Source organism: Chelmon rostratus, chromosome 22 (assembly GCF_017976325.1).
Source record: "Chelmon rostratus isolate fCheRos1 chromosome 22, fCheRos1.pri, whole genome shotgun sequence".
Classification (NCBI taxonomy): Eukaryota; Metazoa; Chordata; class Actinopteri; order Chaetodontiformes; family Chaetodontidae; genus Chelmon; species Chelmon rostratus.
In genome coordinates, this window is record NC_055679.1 from 9,299,822 (window position 1) to 9,315,666 (window position 15,845).

The 15,845-nt window shown below is 43.7% G+C and overlaps 1 protein-coding gene across 2 annotated transcripts in view; it reads left to right on the plus strand.

Moving 5' to 3' along the window:
- The first annotated feature begins 272 nt into the window (after window positions 1-272).
- nrcama (neuronal cell adhesion molecule a) overlaps window positions 273-15,845 on the plus strand; it is a 52,746-nt gene continuing 37,173 nt past the window's right edge. For both annotated transcript variants that reach the window (XM_041964099.1, XM_041964100.1), the window contains exon 1: window positions 273-416. The gene's annotated coding sequence lies outside the window, so the exon portion shown is untranslated. The remainder of the gene's footprint in view (window positions 417-15,845) is intronic.

The window sequence follows — 15,845 nt, forward strand, 5'->3', positions numbered from 1 at the left end:
ACATATTATTTCCACTAAATAAAGCGTGATGCGGTTCACCTGCAACAAAGTCAAAACCAATAACAGCCCTGTGTGAGATCTTACGACCCCCGCTCTTGCAGGGGCGGTCCGGACCAGGAGATCGCGTTTTTTTTTTTTACCGACGAGTGTGTCGTCCTGTCGCAGGCGTTGACGATCTTCGCGGCTGCTGGTTTTGACAGCGGCTGTTGGGGGGGAAGCTGGTGAGGAGAGCGGAGGATCCGTGTGGACCAGATCCTGCTGCTGCAGCGGCCGAGAGGGGGGACGGACACACTGGCCGGGCACGGTCCCTCAAACGCACACACACACACATATACACACACACACACCTCGTTTTCTCGAGCAGCAACACACGCTCGCTGGCGGGGGAGGAAAGAGGAGCCGGTCTGCAGCAGACGGTGAGTTTAAACATCTCTTTTTCTTTTGAAGATGGAGATTTTTCCCCCCCTTGTGTTCAGTGTTATCATGAGAATAATGGTGCAGTGGATGTGTCAAATCGGTGCGTTTTCATTCGCCACAGCATCCCGGTGATGCTGCCTGACTAGGATGACCAGGTGCAAAGAATACAGCAATATGGAGGCGTAGCAGACGCCGATTGTCGTGTCTTTAAATCTGGATTCAGCTGAGCATCAAAGGCAGCCAGAGCACTGCAGCCCGTGCACGCAGCGCGCCGCATGCACTGCATCTCGAGGAGCAAGCAGAGGGAGGGAAAAAGCAATGTGTTGATCGGCTCTGGCTCTCTGTTGAGTGGAGCAGCGGCAGCATCGGCTGGGTTCGTGCTTATTGTTGCTGCTGCCGGCCGGTGCGGACGGGCCCCGCAGCGCCTAGAGGATTATTTGATGTCTGCTGGAGATGCAGCCAGATGCGGCTCAGCTCCTCTCGCTGCCAGTTCAGGTGCTCTGACTTCAAGGCAGGCAGCCAATCTGCTGAGGCCTTGCTTTCAGATTTCACATTTAGAGGTAGGGGCAATGGCCTCTTATGCTTTTGTTATTGATCAGCGTTTTCTTCCACGAAAATGTTGTCTCACCCTCAGCAGTTTGCCCGATGAGGTCTTTCTCCGTGTCCCCCAAACGCAAAGGGCAGAAACAGACTTAAAGCAGCGGAAAACGTCAACAGCGGAGTTGACGTCGGATTGGTTGCAGTCAATCAAAGGAGATGAATCATCTTTAGGATGAGTCCAAACCCCCCCATTTGTAAAGGAGTCATTCGCTTTTGCAGTCTCAGCGCAGAAACTCTTCCAGCCATTGATTAATTGATCAGTCAAAGGCACAAAAAAGGAAGAAAATGGATCATAAGTGGCAAATATCCTCAGGTTTTAGCTTCTTGTTTTTCCTTGTCAAGTATGATAGTATTATTGACACTTTAGGGCGACTGTTTTGGAGAAAACATGAATGGATTGATCAGGAATGAAAATAATTTTCAGCTGTATGCACGCTGATATGACTGTGATGCAGAGCAACAGTCTGGATGGTTGTATTTGACATGATGCTATGAATGTGTGTGTGTATGTGTGAGAGAGAGGAAATATAGGCAGTCACCAGTCCCACAAGTGTCCCCCATTGTTGTTATAATATATTTGCTTAATATTGTGTATTAATCTCTGTTAAAGGCCTGCACTGGTTCAGTGTAGACGTACGCAGAGTTATCCTGCTGCTCAGAATCAATAACAAACAGGCTGGTGGTCTAATTCCCTTTGGGGCCACATGTCATTGTGTTGCAAGGACGTGTTTGCTTGATCGGTGATATATAACAGATACTTGGTGATTTTGTTTGCAGTGTGTGCTGTGTGACCAGTCCACGAGCAGGAAGAGTCACTGAGAGGGTCGTAAGAAATCCCGCCGTCTGACTGAGTGGGGTTATTTCATGCCGTGTTGATGTTTGCAGTCGGCATCTGCTGTTGTTGTAACACTGTTTGATGCAGTATGACGCTGCGGCGTGTTCACCTAGACCCTCAGCCTCACTTCATGCAAATAAGTCCCTGTGTTATTAACTCGGCTGTTATATATTGTGTACGCCTTGCATTCAGCCGCTGAATGGAATCAGTTGCAGTGAATTGGGAGCCTTCTCTTGTGTTGTGCAAACCTGAAGCTGCGCTACAATGCTAATATCAGCCTGCTAACCTACATTTTGGAAAGTTGCAGTCAGCATTTCACACTGTAGGCCTGTATTGTTGCATTCAAGGCTCCCTCCGATTTCTATATTTTCCCCAAAAGAGGCCTTTTTCAGAGCAGACTTTTGATATGTCAGAGTAGGAGAAGCACATGTGTAAATAATGACATTCCGAAACTTGATAAGAACGGAGCCAAAAATACCTAAAATGAATCCTTCCACACTGTAGAGACACTGAACATCTGGTTTGCTCATTTTCTCCAGTGCTTAAAAAGCCATCATTTATCTGGGCTGTTAATCATTTAGGATTAGGAGCAATTCTGAAAGCGAAACACACACCATGTAACGGCGTGGCATGTCATGGAATGGCAGCTACTGTGTGTTGGCACCACCATCAGTGATGGCGAGCCCACGCCCCCCCCCCCAAATCCCGAGAGACATCACAAGGCATGACTTCAGTCTCCTGTGTGACAGCTCCCAGTGCAGAGGCAGCCACTGGGCGCATTACTCACGGCAGATGCAGTGTCACCGTCGCTCTCCCGCTCCCCCGTTTATCTACGGCCCATTAGACGCAAGTCAGGTGATGGAGCTTAGCGTGGGGTTTGGGTGCAGTCTCATTCTGCACACTGTCGCCTTAAGTGATGAGGGAGATGCATAAATGTTGTTTTCGGTGCTGTTTGGGGATCAGGGTGGAGGTCAACTCCCTTTTATTTTCCCCAGACAGAAACTGTCATGTGACAAGGTTATAGCTGATATAGTGATTGAGTCATTTCTACATTTTTGCCTGTCCACTTAGTTTCCCAGCAGTCACTCCATGCAGCTACCGAGCAACAGAATAAATGTACGATGCTGAAACCAATCTAATAACATTATGGCCTTTTAATTGTCATTTTTTCCTTGCGTTATTTTCCTTGAATAATTTTTTAATGTTTTGGTCTGTAATATTTGAAAAAAAATAGTGAAGCTGAAGCCTTCAGATGGCTTATTTTGTCCAACCAACAGTGGAAAATTCACAGATATTCAGTTTACGGTTGTATGAAACAGAGAGAAAGCGCAAATCCCCACATTTGAGAAGCTGTAACGAGATAATCTACTGTTGAATGACTCATCAATTAATTGTTTCAGCTCTACTGTCCACATGTTTCAGTAATTGCTAAAATATTTGGATAATTAAAAATGCCCATTGTGTGTCCCTAAATGGCATTTTTTTGTCTGGACCAACAGTCCAAAACTGAAAAATATTAAATTTACTGTGATATTAAAAGGAAAAAACCAAAAAATCCTCCTTTTAGAATCTGGAACCAGCAAATGTTTGCTTCATTTTCTTGGTCAAATATCTTAGACTATCAAAAAAAAAAAAAGCATGTTAATTTGCTGCAGTAATTTCCTTGGACTCACACACCCTCTCTGATATACTGAGGACATCGTCTGTTTGCACATCTGCATTTTCCAATTGCATAATGTGGCTTTTGTTTTGTAACAGTGCATACCATGCTGCAGTCAGTCCCTGCACTGCTTCAGGCTCTGCCACAACAACCAAACAATGCGTCTTTTTTAAAATTCTGCTCCAGAGGTTGCTAAGATCACTCCCCACATCAGCAGCCGCCGATGAAGCATGCAGGTGCGCATGTTGATGAAGTCGTAATCGTTGCGTCTCAGTGTGGTAACTCCTGGCTCACATCTATGAGCCCACCGGGAAGCTGCAGCCAAATGAATACAATTAGCATCATAGAGCATCTTCTGTATATGTTGGGTTAATGGCATCAGCACCATGTGGCGATGATGGTGGGTTAGAGGGGCAGAAACCCACCCCCGCCCCCACATCCTCTCATCCTTGGCTTACAGCTGGACATGTTTGGGTGGCTGTTTTCATTAAGGGATGAGGACACATTAAATTAGCTTGACTGGCTGAAGATTGATGGATTGGAAAATGGGGAGCGGTTCAATCCGGGCCTGGAGTGGGACACTTTGCTGCTGCTGCTGCTGGTAGGTCCTTAAGAGAGCAGATGCTGTTGTTCTCTCTGCCTTCCATGCAAGACAGATGGTTTTTTGTGGTGTTTTTTTTTTCTTTCTTTTTTTGGAAGATGATGTTTATTGCTGGGAGACAGAAAAGACCCATTTTCTTGCACAATGAAGGTTTGAGTTGTGGGGTGTTGTGCACAGACGAGCTTGATTTCAACATGAGAGTTTAAACATGGGTGACCCTGTACTCCAGTTTACTATGGATAAACTCAGGCTGTAAATCAGTGCATTCCTCTTCTACCAATGGGACCTCTGAACTAAAGAGTTAGAAAATTCATCTGCAACTATTCTGACAAATGTCTGAATCACCTTTCAAGCAAAATCTCCAGCATGATGATTTGCTGTATCAAAACAAGATATTTAAATGTCTCTCTGTGATGTGCATTTTTCACAATTCTCTGACATTTTATTGACATTCTTCTAAACAAAATGGTGTACAGAGAAAATGATCGTCACATTAACTGATAATGAAAACAGTTGTTAGTTGCAGCTCTGCACTAAACGCTTTACACAGCATGTCAGTATGAGTCATTAATTTAAGTGATTTAAGTCATTAATTTAGGTTTATTAAGGAGAGGAGAGGAGGGAAAGAAGAGAGATCAGAGGAGGAGAAAGGAAAGGAAAGGAAAGGAAAGGAAAGGAAAGGAAAGGAAAGGAAAGGAAAGGAAAGGCACAATGCAGAGGAGGGAAGGGGAAGAAATCAAAAAGACAGGAGGGGAGAGAAGAGAGGAGAGGAAAGCAGGAAACGATGAGTGAGGAGAGGAGGGAAAGAGGAGATATCAGAGGAGGAAAAGAAAGAAAAAAATGGGAAGAAAAGAAAAGGAGGGGAGGGAAAGAAGAAAGAGGAGGAGAGAAAAGGAAAGGAGACAAGTGAACGGGAAAGGAAAGGAACAAAGCAGAGGAGGAAAGGGAAATCGATCGAAAGGAGAGGAGGGAAAAAAGAGAAGAGAGGAAGCAGAGAAATAGGAGGAAAGGAGGAAAGGGAAGGAGGAAAAGAAAGAAGAGAATGGAAAGAAAAGAAAATGAGAGGGGGAAAGAGGAGAGAGGAAGAGAGGAGAGGAAAGGAGGGGAAGAGGAGCAAGGAGAGGAAGGAAAGATGAGGAGAAAATGAAAATCAAGTGTTGGGTTGAACAGTGAGGGGAAGATGGTGGAATGACTAAGGAAGAGGAAACTAGAGCTGCAGTGAAGAGGAAGAGGAGGAGCAGAAGAAGAATGGAGAGGAGAGGAGCGACATGCTACTGAGATCACCAGCTGTGCCCGGCCGCATCTGAAGTAGAGCAAGAAACTGGAGATTAATAAAAGAAGACATAAAGCTGTACTACACACAAACACACACACACACACACACACGTGTGCACTCATGCTGCACATATGTGTGCACGCTTACATGATAAATGATCTTAAAAGGTCTATAAATCCACTTTTATTCACCTCTTTCACCTTTTTACTGGCCTTTCAGGCTCTTTTGAGCAGAATGTCATCAGTAGGTTTGGGTCTGCCGGTCGGCCACAGATGAGTTGTTTGTGTGGATCAGGTGGGCAACAGATGGGAGAGTGGGTGAGAGCAGAGGAGTTGGCAGACTGGTTGTAGCTATCACTGGCTGAGTGTAAAAACATATAAGCATATCCGTCTGAACGGCTGATTTAATTTTACATACTGAGCCATATGCAGGCAAATTTGTTATTTGTTTTCTCTGCTGTTTCGTTTGACTGTTCGTGACTGTGATTACTGACCATTCCAGTTGATGTTAAATTCATTCATGGCTTCAAAGGACACATGGGAGGACACATGAAAAAGCATTTTATATTTATTTCATAGATTGATGTTCTCATCAAGCCTTGTTAAAATGGAGAGAGCTGAACTGATCTTAACCAAGATTTGACAGGAAGTGTGAGGTTTTGGCACTTTGGAAAAGAAAAAAACCATAATGTTAACTTATATCAACAACATATGGTCATATTTATCCTCTTTTTTTTATCAGTGTTCAGGGAAACAAAGGAGGAATGTTCAAATCCCAGTGGTGGGAGCTTAATTCATTGTACAGTAGGCTTAAAAATAATATTACCACCATCCACCAGAATCTTTGTCACAGCTCAAAAATGATTAGTAAGGATTTAGGTCAAAGAAGCCATTAAAGAGCTCCTCTTATCGCACCAAACATCCAATTGGTTCAAAGCACCAGCATCACATGACGAGTGTGAACCAACCAGCCTTAAGAACGGTGATTAAAGACGTTTGTACAGGGTGTAATTGAATCAGCTACGGGTGATTTTTTTAGCTTCTTTTCTCATAGGTAGATATCTTTCTGCTCCCAGCCATGAGGAGAGATTAGTTTGATGGGGGGTTTATCTTTGAGCCTTTCCACATGATTTGTAGAGTGTGTAATTATGTATTGCTTTTTAAGGTTTTTCATTGGCCTGAAGCCAACATTGTTCATTTGACACCTACGCAGGACCCTGATGCTCCACTTGGCAAGACTGGTGTCATTTCTGGTGTTATTTCCTTGCCCTTAGGGTGCATTTATGTCCGCAGAATATTCTGGTAACATCTTCTGGTACATTTCACTGTGTGTACTGATAAATTACATTGCGTTTATTTAGCTGACGCTTTGATCCAAAGCAACTTACAATAGGTGCATTTGACCATGAGGATGTCAGTCTGTGATGGAAGATGTGTAGAGTTTCTGCGGTCTTAAAATCAGTGGGGAGCATATTTAATGGGCTGGGGTGTATGGTTTGACCATGTCCTGGATGCAGGATGGGCCTGGGCCATATGCAGCACCTTTGCAGGCAAGTATGAATATCCTGAACGGGAGTTGAGCAGCCGGGCTGTTGCAGGAGTGGGTTGCAGTGGTCTAGGTGGGAGATGACGAGAGCCTGGAACAGAACCTTCACTGCCTTTTGGGTTGGGAACAGACGTATTTTCTTGATGTTGCATAGAATGAAGGATAAATTAATAAAGGACAGCTGGTCATCCATTGTCACACCCAGGTTCCTTTCAGTCCGAGCCAGGGACACCACTGACTTCTCTTGCCACCTGGATTTCAGACTGGGGAAAAGACAGAATTAGTTGAATGTCATCTGCATGAAAAGCCATGTGAGTGAATAACAGAGCCAGGTGAGGAAAGAGGAAGGGACCCAGACCAGAGCCCTGAGGAATCCCAGTAGTGAGGCTATAAGGTTCATACACACAGATACACACTCACACGGATGTATCTCAGCAGCATTTGTGAATTCTCGTGCCACTTAGGGGAACTCCTTGTGATAGGAAAAAACGCTTTCACAACCTCAGTTGTTCCCTGGATGCTTTATATTGCATAGTGCATCTGCTAATCCACCATATATGTATGGTGTGAGAAAAGCGGCTCCAGTTCAATGGAGCCTGGCATGTGTCCTCGATCCCACTTGTCTGACCCCAGAAAGGAGGCCTTTCTGAGGCCAGCCCGCCTTCAATAAGTGCCCTCTGGTCGTGCTGAAAGAATGTCTTTGTCGAAAAAGATAAACTGTCCAGTGAGCAGATGAGGAGGACGGAGAACAGAAGCAGTTCTCAGTGTGGAAAAAAGTCATCTGTCAGCCTAAGATGTGTCTGTTAACAGATAAACCAATTAAAGACGGACAGATCCTCATGTTTATGGGCCTTGAAGAGAGAAAGAGAGTCGTTTAACATCTGTGTTGTCAGATTTTGATTTTATTTCAACTTATAATCTGCATGCTCACACTGTGCACTGCAGGGTAAAGGGAAACCCCCATATGACACACACTGAAAGTATTTTGATTGTTACTGAATAATGATAGCAAAGGCATGTCTTTGGTTTATTGATTTAAAAGCCTGTTGGAGATCATTTGCCCCTCACATTGTAAACAGCACATAAACCCTTTTTAATGTACTTTCAGCATGTGTTATATGTCACCTGATGCAGTCCAGTACAGTGACTTACCGTAAGAATAGCTCATTTCCTGTTTGCTCTTGCTCAGCATCATTTGATGCTTTTGGATGTCGTCCTATGAAAGTCGATGGCGTTTCATGGGGATAATGCCCCACCCTGCCACTCTCCCCTGTCCTCTCTGTCTCTATCTGTTTCACCCCTAAAACAGCTGAGTTGGCTGTTTTTTGGGCTGCCAGATACTCTGCATTGTCCTCTCAGAGCCAGGCTGCTTGACTCACCTTGTCTTTTTGCACCCTGACGTAATGAATCCGTGGCTGCTTGTAGAGCAGTTTAGCCTGCTGCAGTTGGACATGAGATATGAGACAAACGCACTTCAGCTGAAGATGTGGATATCTCAGAGAAACAACTGATGTCCCTGGTAAAGACGTTAGTCATTATCTGCTGTGCTGTGTCTTTGCTCTTGTACCATAAAGACAAACAAAATGTTGTATAAAAAGATGAAGATGTGCAGCATACGTTGTGTGTTCGTAACAGCTATCATCTTTTGGCTGGAGATAAACCATTTATCATCAGGAAGCAGAGAGTCGACTAATTGCGAGATTAATCGTCTCTCTTACAGAAGATTTTCTGCTTAACCTAATAAAAGAACTGTTTTCTCACTGCGTCTTGCACGAGTACACAGATAATTAAATGATTTAATGACTTGGCTGCGGGCCAGTAGCTATAGTTTTGTTTTGCAGATGTCTTTTTTTAACTTCTTCTGGAAGCGCACGTCAAAGAGTGAAATTGTGGGTTTTTAGCACACGTCATTATAATATTTACATTGATATGTATTTATTTGTCTTATTGGGCACGGGGCAACAAGCTGGAAGTACAACACCGGCATGTTAGCATCTTATAAAGTTGATATGGCGAGCAAGTTAGCTAACAGTGGCTAGTTTACACATCCAGCAGTGTGTAGCAGCTTTAGCATTTATTTTAAGTTGTGCTGTAAGTAAGTCCAATATTCAGCCTTTACTTTTAGCTTTGTTTTGGTTTCACTGCAGGGAAATGGTTAGCGCTATAGCTGCTGAATGCTCCATGCTAGCTGCTCAATTTGCCTGTTTAACGTTCGGTGCTGGATAGTTAGCTAACACATGCTTTATAGGAACTTTTTTTTGCGAGAATCAGCCACTTGAGAAAGACGCTGATAAGAGCCGTGTGAGTGAATGAAAGCGGTGAAGATGTGAATCCAAAGCAGTGAGCTGAAATGTGCTAACAGGCTCCGTGGAGCTGAGAGAAATCGCTGAGTCGGGTGGTGATTCTTTGTGTTTTCATCGCAGCTAACGTTACAAGCGACCCCTTTTGCATTCCATGTGGTGAATTGATCCATTCCTAATATTATATACTTATATAAACTGTTATTTTTTCGCCAACTAATATGTATTATTCTTCAGTGGAAATGTCATGGACACAAGCTTGTTGTTCCATAAAAATAGGACTTTTCAGCACATCCACATTCTCTAACTTTGCAGCTTCTCTAGCTCTGCACTACGCCTGGTTGCCCAGCTCCCCCCCCCCCCCCAGTGTCCTCCCAGCATTTTCCCACCATATGCACGCTCTCCATCTCTCCTCCACTCTCCGCTCTGATTCATGACTCACAAATCCCATTTAACCTTTACCCAGCAAAATGCAAGCCAGCGCCTGGCTGCTGCCCGCTGGAGGCGGTCCACGCTCGTCTCTGTGACACATCTCTTTAAACCCTAAAATAATTTTGTTTGGTAAAATATAGACGAAGTGAAGAAGAAGAAGCGAAAACAGGGGTATTGATGTCTGCGATGTATCAGTGTGTCCTTTTTAAAGCGCAGGAAAGCCCTTCACTTTGTTATATATTCACTCAAACCAGTCATCCATTACAGCTATTTGATATATTACCTGCTAGATTTTCACTCTACAAAAGGTCCATTAACAAGCGGAAGAGCAGCTACTGTTCTAAAATGGGTATCGCATACTTTTCCCACGGTGGTCTGCTCCGTGTACACGCAGGTGACACGAGCTATCAGGTGTCCAGGGAGTGTCGCGTAGCTGTTGTATCGCATGAACTGTCACTTGTTTGCTCAGCAATGACACAGTTAATGCTGTCATTCTCTCTAGTATCGTCCTACACTTGTATGTGTGTGTGAGGCTTTCTTATTTTCTGTGGTCCATCTATTTATTAATCTTTCTGTACATCAGTACTTGACAGATACAGCCTCTGATTTGTTTTATGATATAAGTATAGCACCAGTTCTTATGCATTTTGTCTGTCTGTTATCGCTCTATTATCTCTTATCTCTCTATTATCTCTATCCATGCATCAGTCTTTATCCTCATCTCCTCAGAGACAGATGATTTCAGTGAAAACTTGAGTGATGTGCATCTGCCTTACTCAGGAATATAGCATAGAATACATGTATTTGATAACAATGTAGGCCACCGTTCACTTCATAAATGTTGAAGCAGTGACGAGCCTGCTCTCAAAAAATGTATGAAGAACGTTATGCATGAAATAATTTCACGGAGAAACAACGGGGGGCGGGTTAGAGTGTGACGCTGAATCAGTGCTGACATTATGGAATATTTCCTTGACAATGCAGTGGCCGCATACATTGAATTAACACCTCACCATGACTCTTGAAACAACAGCTTTGAGCTGACTGGGTCCCTCTAGCTGTGAGAGATGATTCATGTTTCAATAATTGATAACCTCTCACATATATATGCAAAAAAATATGTCTCTTATCTTCATCCTTTGAAGCGCAGCAACTGCTTTGGTATATCAAAGCCAGGCCACAAAATACTATACTGAGTGATGAATTATTGAGTGCTTTGCCCCTCTTGTCACTTGCACTCACAATCCTCCATGTACGGAGGGATGAATTTGGGATGATTGGGGATGTGCTGTCCTTGTTCTGTCAGAGAAGTGGGAGGGATATGGTCTCACGATCAGGTTTCGGATTCGTTCGTAGTCCTTTTTCCCTCTTGTCAATTTCCTTTTACTTTCAGCGTGCTGTGATTTTCACTTGACTGGCTTTTCTCACCCTCACGCCGGAGCATTCACATTAACACACTGATTGATAGTGTGTATCAGGTGTTACAAATCCATGAATGTCAGCACATGAGATTGTATTGACACCCAGATTATTGATCTGGGGATTAGGGCTGGGGACCTAGAGGGCATCATTGCCGCAGAAGCCCCTGTTTTTGGACAGCTGTGTGATCCTTCAAAAGCTCATTAACACAGGCTGGATGGAGTCGAGTGGGTTATCTCAGTTTATCTTGTTTAGCCAAAATCCCAGCAGTCAGATGAGCATTTTGTTAGAGCCAGAAGAAGGAGGATCCAGTTCTCATGACAGCCAAGTGATTTTTCGTGGTTAATCATGTTTTAATGTGCAAGAGACACAAAGTTGCTATCTTGCTCAATACCTCCTTCCTTTTTTGCTGAATCTGAATCCTCCAATTCATCCCTTGACAAAGACAGAAAGCATCATGGTATGGGTTGCAAACAAAACGCATCAAGTGAGACAATAAAGATTTGCTTAGTGTTCAGGTTTCAATGAAATAATGGTTCCATGGAGGTCATAATGGAAATTTTCCTCAAACGAGGCATAACCTATAATAGGCTGGTGAGCACAACAGAGGATGCATTTGCACAGATGGAGATGTGGACTGTCCCAATGTAAACCCTGAGCCGCTGTGCTGCGAGGTACACTCATTAGCTCAGACAGCATCTGTTTTTAGAGTAGCAAAGTGCTGACTGGGGTCTTTGTATTGAGATAACCACTGCCTCTTTTATAGCTGCGCCCATGCTGTCTGGCCTGCCACGAGCTCAGCACCACTGGCCAACAAGTCTGTGCAGCCCCGTGTGCAGCAGTGAATAGCGTGTGTGTGTGTGTGTGTGTGCGTATGCAGCAAGAGATTGAGTGATAGCAAACTGCTGGAGTCTGCTTCTTCGGTAGTTCCATTGCAGAGCCTGACTTTACATGTATATGTTAAGTGTTTGTCACAGTCATCGATCTTGGCTCAGATTTTCGCATTTACATCTGTTTTAAAAGATAAGATGTCATACAAGAGCTGCAGTCATTTAATCTAGTGCTGAGGCCTAAAAGGTGATGTGTTTTTCTTTAAGAATGTGTGCCAGGAAAACCTTTTTTTGATTACCTTAAGTGGGTTTGAATTCTGCTAATTCACACGTGTCCTGCAGGTCAGGTTTATTCTGTATCTGTACTGTGTGCCAGGACACGTGTGTTCCTCAGATCATCCATGTTGGATATTAGCCTTGTGGTATAGCTGGAAGGATATGAACCAATGATTCTTGCCTTTTACTGCAACAGAACCAAACAGCTTGCTCAAAATTCAGGTGATTAAACAGTAGGAACAGCAACATGGTTTCTGCACTGAAAATTGTAGTTAAACCTGTAAATATTTTGGTCACTTGGGAGCAGTGTAACAAAGACAACCCTGACATCATCAAGTTGATATGGCTAATGTGTTAGCAAACAGTTGCCTAACACATCCAGGAGATGTCAAGCAGCAGTTTGTTTCCACCTGATGAATGTAGGTGGAATATTTCCCATCCTTTTAGCTCTGTTTTTAGTCTCCACCAACTCCTCAGCGAAATATCTGGCCTTTTTGCACCTAAATGCTTCGCTTTGTTCACCAGCTAGTTGCTAGCTTTGTCTTTCTGCCGTTGGGTGCTCATAGTTAGTTAGTGTACATTGGGATTAGCTTCCTGCTGCTGCTTTAAATGACACCGATCAAAGCAGTGACACTGAACCTAAACAGTAAAATTGTGGGCAAAAGCAAAACAGTGAGCTGAAAGACACTAAAGGCTCCATGGAGCTTGGCGGCTTTGTAGAGTTGGGTGAAATCTCTGTAGGTTCATCACTACAAGTGACCCCTTTCACATGCATGTAGTCATTTGATGCATAGTCGCTACTAAAATCCGACTAAAGCAGCTTTAAAGGTAGTGTGTCGGATTTGGTGGCATCTAGCAGTTGCAGATTGCAACCAACAGAATGCATCCCTCTCGCCTCACCCATCCTCCCCATGCAGGAGAACGTGCGAAAAATGCAAATGGCGCTCTTTGAAGGCCAGTGTTTGGTTTGTCCATTCTGGGCTACTGTAGAAACATGGTGATCCAGCATGGTGGACTCTGTGGAAGAGGACCTGCTCCCTCTGTGGATATAAAGAGCTCATTCTGAGGTAATGAAAACACAAAGATTTCTTTTTTTGTACACTAATGAAAACAAATTCATGAATATGTTCCATTTCTGCACAAATCTCACGCCCTGCGCCTTTAAAGTGTAGACTTCATCAGAGGTTGAATTTATTTAAGCTTGCCTTAAATCGAACATGTTTTAGATTATCTAACCCTGAAAAATATGCTCAAGAATTTAAAACAGGAATATAAACATGAATATAATATCCTTGAGTCTAATCTCCAGAGGGAAGGGAAGAGGTGTAGATTATAGTAATTTGAGGAACAGTCAGAGATTGGCAGGTGTGAAAGAAGCAGCACTTGAAATATTGATTTCTTCTGCTGCAAACGCCATGTAAGGGTTTCAAAGGATGAATATAGTCGGTCCTCCTCACTTCCAACATTGGTGTTGAATAATGACGTTATTGGGACACACACACAGTCTTTTCTCAATGGGTTGTCATCTACGGTGTCACAAATGTATCAAATTAGCACGAGAGCGGACATTTTTATCCAGGGTTTTAATAGAAAGGGTGTGATATTAGCTTATGGTAAACCTGTGACTCTTTTTGGCCTTTCAGACTGGCATGGCTGATATTGTGGCTTGTTTTGTTCACCGGATTTGACTGCAGGTCAATGTTGTGTCATTGTGAATTTGTTTAATGAAAATCAGGGCAAAGGTGGGAAGCAAATCAAGTAGGTTTGTGTGCCTGTGGCTTTATGCGTAGCTAAGTGTGAATCCATGTGAATGAATTGCAGTATATAGATGCACGTGTGTCCAGTTCACGCGACAGTGGTCCTGCACACCACGGCAGGGAAGCAACGACACCACGGCATGAGTGGACCGTGACAGCATCCAAATAAGTCTGACCAAGCTCTTTCATTTCGCTGCTCGGGTGAGGTCGTGAATCACGGCTGTCACATAATTCAGGATGGCTTCGGGAACATTTGCACGTGGCTTCTGTTGCTTTTTTGTTTGCAAAGGAAAAAAGAATGTAGCCGCATTAGCAAAGTTGAGAGGTACAGAGGCGAAAGCCATGCGGCCACACCGCATTGGGTGTTTATTTGACCTGAAGTGCCATAAACAAATACAGCACTTAAAATTTCAAAAGCAACGCACACAAGCATGTTCATTCAGCTAACACGAGAGCCCTGGCTAGTGCATAATGCCGCTGTTGAGAGCTCTGTTTTGTCTGCTCGTAGCCCCAAGTCCTCTTTCAGAAGTGGACTGCTCGTGTCAGCTCCAACCAGTCTTGTGAAGTGCATGTTTTAGAGCTTTCACATTCAATCTAGTGGAACTGCTGAGTGGGGTGTAATTAGTCACTTTGTGTTAGCCATGCACATAGACACACGGATCATTGCATCTCACTCCAATTATGCACAGGCTACATATTAGCATTTCGCTGTTCTCACTGTTACCGTATGGTACCAGAACCTTCCCATCTGAGTTTTTAACAATGATAGTAGCATTATAGCTATTCCAAACCAATCTCCTGCAAAAAAACATTAAGATAGGAATATATTTTTGCCAAATTTTTTAGTTTTACATTGTTGCCTGGATTATGTTCACTGTCTATTGCAATCCTTGAGGTGTGACATCCTTGTGTTCCTGTTCTTATGACGCAGAGATGTCATAGGAGAGGGGTCAGGGCAGCTGGGCATACAAAGTACAGGTCTTTGACTGGAGCGGGTACCTTGTGTTCCATGTACCTTCATGTTCAGGCTATGAAAACACTTCACAGTGTCAGAAATATTGTGGTTTTGATTGAATGTAGGAAAAAAAACATGTCCAATCTTGTACCTCAAGTCAGCAGTGACTGTTGTGCTTTGAGTCAATCAAACATATCTGCTCAATCATGCTTAAGTCAGTAGAGGCGGATACGCTTGGAGGAACCAGAGGCTAAATTTAGTAGCTGTATGTTCCAGGTGGCAAAGAAGTCCCTTGGCTTGGGTAGTACTTTTCAAAGGTTTGGGAACTTTAGGGGGCAGTATTTGGTACTCAAGTATCCACATAAGATGAGAGTGGGCATTTATTGTTGTCTACAGTAATACTAACTGCTCTATTAGTCTGTATTTAGATATTTAGATGCTTACAGGCTAATAGTATTGTATTATTTAACTGAGCCCAAGCCTTTCATTAAGATATGTTAATAGTACCCACTTCAAACGGAGGCTCTGGCTGAGAGGCTCCCTGAACCATGAACCCTTGGGCCCGTGTCCAGCAGGCCAGTTCGGCAATCCATCCATGCAGAGAAGTGATACTGCATGTGAAAAATCATGCCGGCAATCACAAATGGCTGGGTTTCACCGTGGGCTTAATCTGTGCGAAGGTGCAGTGATGGTCAGAGCATCCCTCGAAGCTACCTTCAAAATCCTGAGTTGGGGCCTGACATGAAACACCATGTTTGATGTACTGTCAGCAGGACATAGCCTGATCCGTACACACAAAAACCCAGAGGCAGGCACACATGAAAATGGAACGCAAGACGAAACACCAGTCCTCATCGTTCCTTGATATTTTCTAAAAATACTAAATTCAGTAATGTCATCTCCTGCCGTTGCTCATTTCCAGTTTTGATCTTCCTTCAGAGG